General features: G+C 43.5%; 1 protein-coding gene and 1 long non-coding RNA gene across 13 annotated transcripts in view; one reads left to right on the top strand and one right to left on the bottom strand.

Moving 5' to 3' along the window:
* WDR89 (WD repeat domain 89) overlaps positions 1-11554 on the bottom strand; it is a 56065-nt gene extending 44511 nt beyond the window's left edge. For 6 of the 12 annotated variants that reach the window (XM_078335091.1, XM_078335089.1, XM_078335087.1 and 3 more), the window contains exon 1: positions 11479-11523. The gene's annotated coding sequence lies outside the window, so the exon portion shown is untranslated. Of the gene's footprint in view, positions 1-10968 lie in introns of all 12 variants that reach the window. The other 6 variants (XM_017977150.4, XM_078335086.1, XM_035260691.2 and 3 more) reach the window with 2 other exon arrangements.
* Positions 11555-11753: 199 nt separating this feature from the next.
* Positions 11754-13462, top strand: part of LOC128928822 (uncharacterized) — a 33023-nt gene continuing 31314 nt past the window's right edge. Inside the window, exon 1 of the long non-coding RNA XR_008474431.2 lies at positions 11754-11921. This is a non-coding gene — a long non-coding RNA (uncharacterized LOC128928822). The remainder of the gene's footprint in view (positions 11922-13462) is intronic.

A 13462-nucleotide genomic window follows, 5' to 3' on the forward strand; every position in this document is an offset into this window, starting at 1 on the left:
TCACAATCCTAAACACATATGCACCTAACACTGGAGCTCCCAAATTTATAAAACAATTACTAACAGACCTAAGACATCAGATAAGAGCAACACAGCAATAGTGGGGGACTTCAATACTTCACTGACCCAGCACTAGACAGGTTATCAAGACAAAAAGTCAACGAAGAATGCATTTAAACTGTATCTTGAGGCCAGGCACAGTGGCTCACACCTGTAATCCCAGCACTTTGGGAAGCCAAGGTGGGTGGATCACAAGGTCAGGAGATGGAGACCATCCTGGCTAACATGGTGAAACTCTGTCTCTACAAAAGAGACACTGGGCATGGTGGCTTGTGCCTGTAGTCCCAGCTACTTGGGAGGGACTGGGACAAAAAAATTAGCTGGGCATGGTGGCTCGTGCCTGTGGTCCCAGCTATTCGGGATGCTGAGGCAGGAGAATCGCTTGAACCCAGAAGGTGGAGGTTGCAGTGAGCGGAGACTGTGCCACTGCACTCCAGCCTGGGTGACAAAGCAAGACTCCATCCAAAAAAAAAAAACAAAAACAGGCGGTGGCTCACGCCTATAATCCCAGCACTTTGGGAGGCCAAGGTGAGTGGATCACGAGGTTGAGAGATTGAGACCATCCTGGTCAACGAGGTGAAACCCCGTCTCTACTAAAAATACAAAAATTAGCTGCGCATGGTGGTGCACGCCTATAGTCCCAGCTACTCGGGAGGCTGAGGCAGGAGAATTGCTTGAACCCAGAAAGCAGAGGTTGCGGTGAGCCGAAATCGTGCCATTGCACTCCAGTTTGGGTAACAACAGCGAAACTCCATCTCAGCAAAACAAAACAACAACAACAAAACACACACACAAGCAAAAACAAAATCATTTCATCTAATAACCACAGAACACACATTCTATTCACCAGCACATGGAACTTTCTCCAAGATAGGCCATATGACAGACCATAAAATGAGCCTCAATAAATTTAAGAACACTGAAATCATATCAAGCACTCTCTCAGACCACAGAGGAATAAAACTGGAAGTCAACTCCACAAGGAACCTCAAAACCATGGAAATTAAATAACCCGCTCCTGAATGAGCACTGGTTTAAAAATAAAATCAAGATGGAAATTTAAAACTTCTTCCAACTAAATGACAAAATGTATCAAAACCTCTGGGATACAGCAAAGGAACTTCTAAGAGGAGAGTTCACAGCCCTAAACACCTACATCAAAAAGTCTGAAAGAGCACAAACAGACAATCTAAGGTCACACCTCAAGGAATTAGGGAAATTAGAACAAACCAAACCCAAACCCTGAAGAAGAAAGAAAATAACCAAGAGCAGAGCAGAACTAAATGAAACTGAAACAAAACAAAACCAATACAAAAGATAAATGAAACAAAAAGCTGGTTTTTTTGAAAAGATAAAATAAAACTAATAGACCACTGGCAAGAATAACCAAGAAAAAAAGAGAAAATCCAAAGAACCTCACTAAGAAACAAATAGGAGATATTACAACTGACACCACTGGAATACAAAAGATCATTCAAGGCTGCTATGAACACCTTAATGCACATAAACTAGAAAACCTAGAAGGGATGGATAAATTTCTAGAAAAATACAACCCTCCCAGCTAAAATCAGGAAGAATTAAATACCCTGAACAGACCAATAAAAAGGAGCAAAATTAAAATGGTAATTTAGAAATTAACAACAAACTGGGCACAGCTGCTCATGCCTCCAATTCCACCACTTAAAAAGGCTGAGGGGCCGGGCGCGGTGGCTCACGCCTATAATCCCAGCACTTTGGGAGGCCGAGGAGGGTGGTTCACGAGGTCAATTGATCGAGACCATCCTGGTCAACATGGTGAAACCCCGTCTCTACTAAAAATACAAAAAATTAGCTGGGCATGGTGGTGCACGCCTGTAGTCCCAACTACTTGGGAGGCTGAGGCAGGAGAATTGGTTGAACCCAGGAGGCGGAGGTTGCGGTGAGCCAAGATCGCGCCATTGCATTCTAGCCTGAGTAACAAGAGCGAAACTCCGTCCCAATAAATAAATAAATAAATAATTTTTAAAAAGGAGGCTGAGCCAGGCAGATCACTTGAGGTCAGGAGTTTGAGACCAGCTTGGCCAACATGGTGAAACCCCATCTCTACTAAAAAAAAAAATGAGGTGGGCATTGTGGCAGGTACCTGTCATCCCAGCTACTCAGGAGGCTGAGGCACGAGAACTGCTTGAACCCGGGAGGTGGAGACTGCAGTGAGCCCAGACTGCACCACTGCACTCCAGCCTGGGTGACAGACCGAGACTCCATCTCAAAAAATAACATACATACATACATACATAAATATTAACAATCACAAAAAGTTTGGCCGGCTGCAGTGGCTCATGCCTGCAATCCCAGCACTTTGGGAGGCTAACGTGGACAGATCACTGGAGGTAAGCAGTTCCAAGACCAGCCTGGCCAACATGTTAAAACCCCGTCTCTACTAAAAATACAAAAATTAGCTGGCCATGGTGGTACTTGCCTGTAATCCCAGCTACTCAAGAGGCTGAGACAGAAAAATCGCTTGAACCCAGGAGGCGAAGGTTACTGTGAGCCAAGATTGCGCCACTGCACTCCAGCCTGGGAGACAAAGTGAGGCTCCATCTTAAAAAAAAAAAAAAAAAGGCCAGGTACGGTGGCTCACACACGTAATCCCAGCACTTTTCAGAGGCCAAGGCAGGCATATCACGAAGTCAAGAGATCAAGACCATTCTTGCCAACACAGTGCAACCCCATCCCTGCTAAAAATACAAAAATTAGCTAGGTGTGGTGGCACATGCCTGTAATCCCAGCTACTTAGGACACTGAGGCAGGAAAATTGCTTGAACCTGGGAGGCAGAGGTTTCAGTGAGCTGAGATAGTGCCGCTGCACTCCAGCCTAGCAACAGAGTGAGACTCCAACTCAAAAAAAAAAAAAAAAAAAAAGTTCAGGACCAGACGGATTCATAGCAGAATTTACTAGACCTTCAAAGAACTGGTACCAATCCTTTTGACACTATTCCACAAGATAAAGAACAAACTCTCCCTAATTCATTCTATGAAACCAGCATCACCCTAATAGCAAAACCAGGAAAGGACATAACCAAAAAACAAAACTACAGACCAATATCCTTCATGAACATAGATGCTATAATCCTTAACAAAATACTAGCTAACCAAATCCAACAACATAGCAAAAAGATAATCTACCACGATCAAGTGGGTTTCATACCAGGAATGCAAGGATGGTTTAACATACACAAGTCAATAAATGTGATACATCACATAAAAGGAATTAAAAACAAAAATCACATGATAATCTCAATAGATGCAGAAAAAAACATTTGACAAAATCCAGCATCCCTTTATCAGCAAAACTCTCAGCATAATCAGCATATAAGAAACATACCTTAATGTAATAAAAACCATCTATGACAAACCACGGCCAACATAATGCTAAATGGGGAAAAGTTAAAAGCATTCCCTCTGAGAACTGGAAAAAGACAAAGATGCCCATTCTCATCACTCCTCTTCGGCACAGTACTGGAAATCCTAGCTAGAGCAATCAGACAAGAGAAAGAAATAAAAGGCATCCAGATAGGTAAAGAGGAAGTCAAACTGTCACTGCTTGCTGACGACATGATCATTTACCTTGAAAACCCTAAGGACTCCTCCAGAAAGCTCCTAGAACTGACAAAAGAATTCAGCAAAACTTCTGGATACAAGATTAACGTACATAAATCAGTAGCTCCTCTAAACATCAATAGTGATCAAGCAGAAAATCAAATCAAGAACTCAACCCCTTTCACAATAGCTCCAAAAATATCAAATAAAATACTTAGGAATATACCTAACAGGCTGGGCACGGTGGCTCAAGCCTATAATCCCAGCATTTTGGGAGACCAAGGCAGGTGGATCACTTGAGGTCAGGAATTTGAGACCAGCCTGGCCAACATGCCCATCTCTACTAAAAATACAAAATATTAGCTGGGCAAGGTGGCGCACCCCTATAGTCTTAGCTACCTGGGAGGCTGAGGCTGGAGAATCACTTGAACGCAGGAGGGAGAGGTTGCAGTGAGCCAAGACTGTGACACTGCATTCCAGCCTGGGCAACAGAGCAAGACTCCGTATCAAAGAAGAAAAAAAAAGGAAAAGACAATATACCCAACAAAGGAGTCGAAAGACCTCTACACGGAAAACTACAAAACTGCTGAAAGAATCATAGATGACACAAACAAATGGAAACACATCCCATGCTCATGGATGGGTAGAATCAGTATTGTGAAAATTACCATGCTGCCAAAAGCAAACTACAAATTCAATGAAATCCCCATCAAAATACCACCATCATTCTTCACAGAATTAGAAAAAAACAATTCTAAAACTCATATGGTACCAAAAAGGAGCCCACATAGCCAAAGCAAGACTAAGCAAAAAGAATAAATCTGGAGGCATCACACCAACTGATTTCCAACCATACTATAAGGCCATAGTCACCAAAACAGCATGACACTGGTATAAAAATAGGCACACAGACCAATGGAACAGAATAGAGAACCCAGAAATAAGCCCAAGTACTTAGCCAACTGATCTTTGATGAAGCAAACAAAATCATAAAGTAGCAGAAGGACACCCTTTTCGACAAATGGTGCTGGGATAATTGGCTAGCCACATGTAGGAGAATGAAGCTGGATCCTCATCTTTCACCTTATAAAAAAATTAACTCAAGATGGATTAAGGACTTAAACCTAAGACCTGAAACTAAAAATTCTAGAAGGTAACACTGGAAAGTCTAGACATTGGCTCACACAAGGATTTCATGACCAAGAACCCAAAAGCAAATGCAATAAAAACAAAGATAAAGAGCTGGGACCTAATTAAACTAAAGAGCTTTTGCACAGCAAAAGGAACAGTCAGCAGAATCAACCGATGCAGAGTGGGAGAAAATCTTCACAATCTATACATATGACAAAGGACTAATATCCAGAATCTACAATGAACTCAAATTGGTAAGAAAAAAACAAGCCCATCAAAATGTGGGCTAAGGACATGAAGAGACAATTCTCAAAAGAAGATATACAAATGGCTAGGCTGGGCACAGTGGCTCAGGCCTGTAATCCAAGCACTTTGGGAGGCCAAGTCGGGTGGATCATGAGGTCAGGAGTTTGAGACCAGCCTGGCCAATATCGTGAAACCCCATCTCTACTAAAAATACAAAAATTAGTTGGGCTTGGTGGCATGCACCTGTAGTCCCAGCTGCTCAGGAGGCTGAGGCAGGAGAATTGCTTAAACCCGGGGGTGGGGGGAGGTTGCAGTGAGCCGAGATCATACCACTTCACTCCAGCCTGGGCAACAGAGAGAGACTCCGTCTCAAAAAAAAAAAAAACAAAAAACAAAAAACATTTTAAAAATTTGGCCAGGCACAATGGCTCACGCCTGTAATCCTAGCACTTTGGGAGGCCAAAGTGGGTGGATCACCTGAGGTCAGGAGTTCAAGACCAGCCTGACCAACATGGAAAATCCCTGTCTCTACTAAAAATATAAAATTAGTTGGATGTGGTGGCACATGCCTGTAATCTCAGCTACTCAGGAGGCTGAGGCAGGAGGCTTGCTTGAACCTGGGAGGTGGAGGTTGCAGTGAACCAAGACTGAGCCATTGCACTCTAGCCTGGGCAACAAGAGCAAAACTCCATCTCAAAAAAAGAAAAAAAAAAAAGCAAATGGCCTACAAACGTATGAAAAAATGCTCAACATCACTAATGATCAGGGAAATGCAAATCCAAACCACAATGTGATACCATCTTACTCGTGCAAGAATGGCCATAATCGAAGAATCAAAAAACAGTAGATGCTGGCATGGATGCAGTGAATAGGAAACACTTCTACACTGCTGGTAAGAATGCAAACTAGTATAGACACTAGGGAAAACAGTATGGAGATTCCTTAAAGAACTAAAAGTAGAACTACCACTGGATCCAGCAATCTCACTACTGGGTATCTACCCAGAAGAAAATAAGTCATTATACAAAAAAAGATACTCGCACACATTTATAGCAGCACAATTCACAATTGCAAAATCGTGGAACCGACCCAAATGCCCATCAATCAATGAGTGGATAAAGAAACTGCGATGTGTGGCTGGGCGTGGTGGGGCCTTGCCTGTAATCCCAGCATTTTGCGAGGCCGAGGCAAGCAGATCATGAGGTCAGGAGTTCAAAACCATCCTGGCCAACATGATGAAACCCATCTCTACTAAAAATACAAAAATTCGCTGGGTGTGGACTCACCTGTAATCCCTGCTACTCGGGCGGCTGAGGCAGGAAAATCACTTGAACCCGGGAGGCGGAGATGATGGTGAGCTTAGATCATGCCACTGGGCTCCACCCTGGGCTACAGAGACTCCGTCTCAAAAAAAAAAAAGAAACTCGTGTGTGTGTACATATATATGTGTGTGTGTGTGTGTGTGTGTGTGTGAATGATGGAATACTACACAGCCATAAAAAGGAATGAATTAACAGCATTTGCTGTGACCTGGATGAGATTGAAGATTATTATTCTAAATGAAGTAACTCAGGAATGGAAAACCAAAGACTGTATGTTCTCATAGATATATGGGAGTTAAGCTATGAGGACGCATAGGCATAAGAATACAATGAACTTTGGGGACTCAGCAGTGGGGAGGGAAAGAGTAGGGGAGGACAAAGGACTAAAAGACTACAAATGTGGTTGCAATGTATACTGCTCAGGTGATACGTGCACCAAAATCTCACAAATCACCACTAAAGAACTTACTCATATAACCCAATACCACCTATACCCCTATAAGGTAATGGAAAAATAAAAATAATTTTTTTTAAAAGTCATTGCCCCCCTCAAAAAAAGAAAATTACAAGACCCTACATTAGCTGGGCACTGTGTTGCATGCCCATAGTCCCAGCTACTCAGGAGTCTTAGGTGGGAACCATCATTTGAGCCCAAGAGTTTGAGTCCAGAGTAGGCAACATAGTGAGACCCCTGTCTCTAAAAATAAATTTAAAAGTAAAATAAGGCCAGGCACACTTTGGGAGGCTAAGGCAGGTGGATCACGAGGTGAGAAGTTCAAAACTAGCCTGGCCAAGATAGTGAAACCCCATCTCTATTAAAAATACAAAAGTTAGGCCGGGTGCAGTGGCTCACACTTGTAATCCCAGCACTTTGGGAGGCTGAGGTGGGCCTCAGCCTGATCACCTGAGGTCAGGAGTTTGAGGCCAGCCTGGCCAACATGGAGAAACCACATCTTAAAAATAAATAAATAAACAAACAAAAAATACAAAAGTTAGCTGGGCACGGTGGCAGGTGCCTGAAATCCCAGCTATAGGCTGAGGCATGAGAATTGCTTGAACCTGGGCAGCAGAGGTTGTAGTGAGCTGAGACTGCACCACTGCACTCCAGCCTGACCAATAGAGTAAGACTCCGTTCCCCCCCACCACCAAAAAAAGTAAAATCATAATGAAGCTATAGAATAAAGTCTCTTCTCTAGAACAGCAATGTTTTGATATAATTCAAAACAGCATCAACCATAAACATGTTATAGTGAACCCCAAGTTTCTCTTAAAAGAATCAGAATCAGTATGTCAGTATGTTCAGCTCTTAACAATTCTCTATTTTAAAGTTTAACTTCCTTATAATTCCAGTAAACAACCTTCTCCACCGGTTCTAATCAGTAGTTCACATCTGTTCCCCGGTCCCCTGCTCCATCCCGACTCATCCCAGTCACCTGCTCCTGTCACCTTCTTTGACCTAGGTCACCCCTGGCTACCTGTTCTGACCCACCTGTAACCATCTTTCTGCCAAAACACCCATCCTGCCACTCAAGCTCAGACCCCTGCTCTCTTTAAAATAGCCAATCAGGATTAGTCTAGCTTGTGCGGTTTAACCCTAGAGGATAGCAGAATGACATAGCAGTAGGGACCACCCTCATCAGGCCTAAGTACCCCTTCCCCGTCTTGTCTAAGTGTGCGGCGGCCATTGCTCCATCTGTGAGCGGCACCGATCTACAGAAGTAAACTGCCTTGCTGACAGGATTTATCTTTGAGTGCTATTTCTTTTGCGGCATCGAAATTTTACTTATAACAAATATATAAAAATGCAAAAGTCACATAAAATTTTAAATTATAAGATTAGAATTCAAAGAAATTTTACTCTTCTAAAGCATTAATTCAGGCTTTGTTTCCAAATATCACAGGTATATTCATCTACCTTTGTTATTAAAGATATTCCAGTGGAAAAGTTGTAGAAGCTCCAACCTGTGGTGACGTAGGTTATTTTTACAGTAATCAGAAAGTCTAGCTCACCAAGCATTAACTGTGAATTGCTTTTTCTCTTACAGTCCCTAGGAGACTTTGTGGGATAGGATGCTTTACTCTTCTTTAGATCTTTCTGTGGTAGGCTGAATATATAGGTCTTAACTCCTGGATCCTGTGACTGTTTCATTTTATGACAAAAGGGACTTTACAAAAGTATCTTGAGATGGAGAGTATCCTTGATTATCTGGATGGTCCTAATATCACAAATGCCCTCATAAGAGAGGCAAGGGGAGATGTGGAAAAGTTCAGGGAGTTCTCCTGAACTTTTTGTGGATTTATTTATTTATGAGAAAGTGATATGATGACGGAGTGATGTGCTGTGCAGAGAAGAGCCACAAGCCAAGGAAGACCGGCAGCCACTAGAAGCTGGAAAAGGTAAGGAAACCATCTTCCTCAAAGAGCCTCCAGAAGGAACTGGGCCTATAACAGCTTGACTTTAGCCCAGTGAAACCGTTTCACACTTCTGACCTCCAGAACTAAAGAGAATAAATGAGGCTGGGTATTGCAGCTCATGCCAATAATGCCAGATCTTTGGGAGGCCAAGGTGGGAGGACCATTTGAGCTCAGGAGTTTCAGACCACCAGCCTGGGCAACATAGTGAGACCTCATATCAAAAAAACAAAAAGTTGGGCACGGAGGCTCACACCTGTAATCCTAGCACTTTGGGAGGCCAAGGTGGGTGGATCAAATGAGGTCAGGAGTTCAAGACCACCCTGGCCATCATGGTGAAACCCCATCTTAAAAAAAAAAAACAAAAACAAAAACGAGGTGACTCAAGTACACCTGCATTCCCCTTTCTTGAGTGTATACTTTTCACCCCAAAAAAAGGCAGAAAGAATGTGTTATTTCAAGTCACTAAATCTGTTGTAATATGTGACAATAGCCATATGAACTAAACACACCCTTTTGACAGTTTAGCGATAATCTTTAGTCTGCCCTAAAATATTGAACAGAATTAACATAAAGACCATTCCAGTTCAGATATATCAAAATTCTCTTGTATTTTCTGCCAAGTAAGTGAAAAGATCTTACATACACAGAAATCATTGAAAATGTAGTTCTTTAAAGCACGTAGGGAAAAAGCAAAAAAGCAGTACTATCTTCAGTCCTATGTGCAGCTAATAGCGTCCAGTTGCAGAAAAAGCAGTCATGACTTTAGGTTAGTACAAAAATACAACCCAAAAACAGCATGGGCCTGTCACAGTGGCTCATGCATGTAATCCCTGCCACTTGGGAGGCTGAGGCAGGAGGACCACTTGAGTTCGAAACTCTAGTGACCTGAGACTGTGCCACCTGGAAAAACACCCTGCATGGATCATGACACAAAGTGAGAGAAAAGAAAACTTTTGCTTTACAATAGCTAAAGCAGTCCAAGGTAAGAATACAAACCAGGTAAGTAACATTTCTGCACACACAGGGAATACTTTCCTGAATACTGAGCAAGGAGATAAGCAGTCCTTAGAGGTTTAAGAGGTATTTATCAGCCGGGCACGGTGTCTCACACCTGTAATCCCAGTATTCTGGGAGGCCAAGGCAGGTGGATCACGAGGTCAGCAGTTCGAGACCAGCCTGGCTAATACGGTGAATCCCCATCTCTACTAAAAACACAAAACTTAGCTGAGCATGACGGCGTGCGCCTGTAGTCCCAGCTACTCAGGAGGCTGAGGCAGAAGAATCGCTTGAACCCAAGAGGCAGAGGTTGCAGTGAGCAAAGACTGAGCCACTGCACTCCAGCCTGGGCGCCAGAGCAAGACTCTTATCTCACTAAAAAACAAAACAAACAAAAAATACCAAAGAGGTATTTCTCACTTAAATGGTACTTGACTGCAAGTTACCACTGTTTTATTCTGCCATAGGTTCCAGTGGCAGTCCAAGCTCCAAAGGAAAGAATGTGAAAAGCATAAAGTCACATGTGGTTTTCATCAGTAACATTTTATATCCATTGAATCATTTGATCCTCAGAACTCTAAGTAGTCAAGTTTGGTATTGATTTCAATCATACTGGTGAAGAAGCTGAGGCTGACTTGTCCAGTCAAAGGTCAATAACGGGCAGCTGTGATGTCTTTCCTCTAGATCATTTTACCTTGGTAACAATCAATTAATTCACTTTTCGGTGTGTTTTATTGACTTATTTTTCGGGAGGTAGGGGTGGGGGACGGAGCTTCGCTCTGTCACCCAGGCTGGAGTGCAGTGGTGGTGCGATCTCGGCTCACTGCAACCTCTGCCTCCCGGGTTCAAGGGATTCTCCAGCCTCAGCCTCCCCAGTAAGTGGGATTACAGGCTCCTGCCACCACACCCGGCTAATTTTTCTATTTTGAGTTAGAGATGGGGTTTCACCATGTTGACCGGGCTATTCGCAAACTCCTGACCTCGGGATCCGTCCGCCTCGGCCTCTCTAAGTGCGGGGATTACAGGCGTGAGCCACCGCGCCCGGCCTTTTATTGACTTAAGTAATTCTCAGTTAGTAAAGAAAACAGAAGCAACATTTTACAAGTTATACACCACCTTTTAATTTTACGTCCATGGAAGCTGAATGCCACAATTTGTCAGAGACCGACAATAAGTAACTGCTTCTTCCCGTGAAAATGAGAACACTCACAGTACCTACCTCTTTAAACGACAATGTGGTTTAAATGATTAGTAATAGACTAGTAGCTGGTATCATACCACATCCCATACTATAGGACGTCTCTTCCCAAGTGAAAAGCTGCTTTCTGGCCTACCAAAATATTATACTAAATCCAGACGGTGGTGGGGAAAGTATCCGCGGGAGGGGACAGGAGGAGGAAACAGGTCCTTCCCTGAAAATAAGCAAGGGCGTTTGGGTTATACCGAAAAACGCCCCAGATGAAGTGCTGCGGCCGCCGCCACCAACAGCAGCCTGACCTGCAAAATGCTCTTGGGCCAGCGCCAGCACAGGTTTGACCTGGGGTCTCCGACCGCAGAGCGAGACCCCCCAACACGTGCTCGCTCCAACCACAACCTCCCACTTCCCTCCGCCGCGCCCGCGATACATGGCCAGAGACTCCAGCTTTCTAAACTCAACCACAGAGTTGCCGCTCGTCGAGAGGGTTGCCCATCCTGGGTACCCCGCCCAGCCCAGCCCAGCAACAGATACCTTAGCAGCCAGCCCCCAAACCGTACCGGAGAAAACGCAAGCTGCGCAGGGGCGTAGAGCGGTCGACCGGAAACCCACCTCGACCTCTCTGATTGGATAATGCGCACAAGAACATGAAGAGGATTGGTCGGCTACAGAGAGGCGGGCCGCAACGCAAGGCGAAAGGCGTCGGGCCTAGAGGCCCGGGAAATTCTTGCTAGCGCCCGATTGGACGAGAGCAGAACGCCTGCGCCTTCATAGTCCCAGCATACGTACAGCGCGCACACCACTACGCCATACGTTACGTTAGCGGAAGTTTCACGGCACCATTGGTGTAATGTGTGGCCAATAAACGGCAAGAATAAAGCGGATTCCTCCTTCTTCCCGACGAACTGGATACGTTCCGCTAATAATGTGGTCCGTCAGTTTCAGCATTTAGACGCTCGAGTTTCCACCGAGTCAGAGTTGAGTAGAGAGTTATTAAGGTGACTAGGAGACGGATGCGGGGAGAAATAATTTGGTAGTTATACCCAGGCCCTGAAACTATCACTCGTGTTCAGAAAGTCTACGTAATACGTTGGTGTTTGCACGTGAAGAAACCAGCCCTTCAAGCCGGGCCGAATGTAGTTTAGGAGTTGTCTGGCTGTCATTGGGTAAAAAAACTATCAGTTTGAAGGTAGCTCCGCCTCGGCTTTAAGGAACTCTGGTATTTGGAGTCCGGGACTTTGGAGTCCCGTAGCTTTAAATGTAGTTTTTACTTCTGAGTTCTTCTTTATTGTTAATAACACCCGTTGACATTTATTGTGGTTTTGATGTGTTCCGTTGGACTTTTTATCCTTTCATTTATCACCAACACTAAAGGCAAAGAACATTTAAGAAATGTGTAAAGACTTCATATATGTTCGTAAACGATCAATGTTAGTGTTTATAACAATTTACTACTGTGCCTGGCTCTATGATGTGTGTTCATGATTAGTGTACTAAGTGGATACTAAAATTATTTGTTTCTAAACCTTTCGCTGTTACAACAAAACAGCCTGATTTGCATATTAGTGTCCCTTTAAGAGTATTTGAATCCTACATTTAGCAATTTTATGTATACTATGATGGCATGGGTAGCAGCTGCTTACATGAATCAAGCGTTCAGAACTGGCTGCTGCCTTGACAGGAAAATAGGGCTATGCCTAAAATGTCAAGTGAGACCAACATCAGGAGCAATACACATTGTATATTATTAAAAACTTTATTATAATGTCTATTTTCAGCCTTTATTAAAACAGTTTTGTATTTTTAGTATGAGACAGGGTTTCTCCATGTTGGTTAGGTGGTAATCCACCCACCTCAGCCTCCCAACGTGCTGGTATTACTTACAGGCGTGAGCCACCACACCCGGCCCTTTTTTTTGAATAGAAGAGGGAGTCTCACTATGTTGGCCAGTCTGGTCTCAAACTCCTGGCCTCAAATGGATCCTTCCAGCTCGGCCTCCCAACGTGCTGAGATTACAGGCGTGAGCCACCAAGCCTGGCGATTTTTTCTATGTATATATAAAATATATATGTATTGAAGCAAATGGTAAAATTCTTTTGAGAAGTATGTGATCAAAAGCATATTTGGGGGTCAGTGATTTAGGACGTGACAACTGCAGTTTAAAGATCTTGTCGGGAGAGAAGTCAAAGGAAAAAACAAATGTTTTAATTAGTATCTGATATGAAAGAATTGTATTGGCCAGTTAGTTCAGGTGTTTAGAATTATGAAAAGAAAATAATCTCCAGGACCCCAAAATCACGAAGCCAAAAGGAAAAGTCAAGCTTGGAACCATGTAGGGCAAACGTGCCTCCCATTCTGTTCCTCAATGAGATAGTTACAACGATTAAAAAAAAAGCTACTTCCTTCCTTCACTCCTTCATTCACAATTTGCCGCAAGGAAGTTCCTTGTGGACTTCCTCCTTACTTCAAGTTATTCTGCCTTTCCAGACTAAACCAATGTACAGCCTACATATATAAA

This window comes from Callithrix jacchus, chromosome 8, assembly GCF_049354715.1.
Source record: "Callithrix jacchus isolate 240 chromosome 8, calJac240_pri, whole genome shotgun sequence".
NCBI classification, from domain to species: domain Eukaryota; kingdom Metazoa; phylum Chordata; class Mammalia; order Primates; family Cebidae; genus Callithrix; species Callithrix jacchus.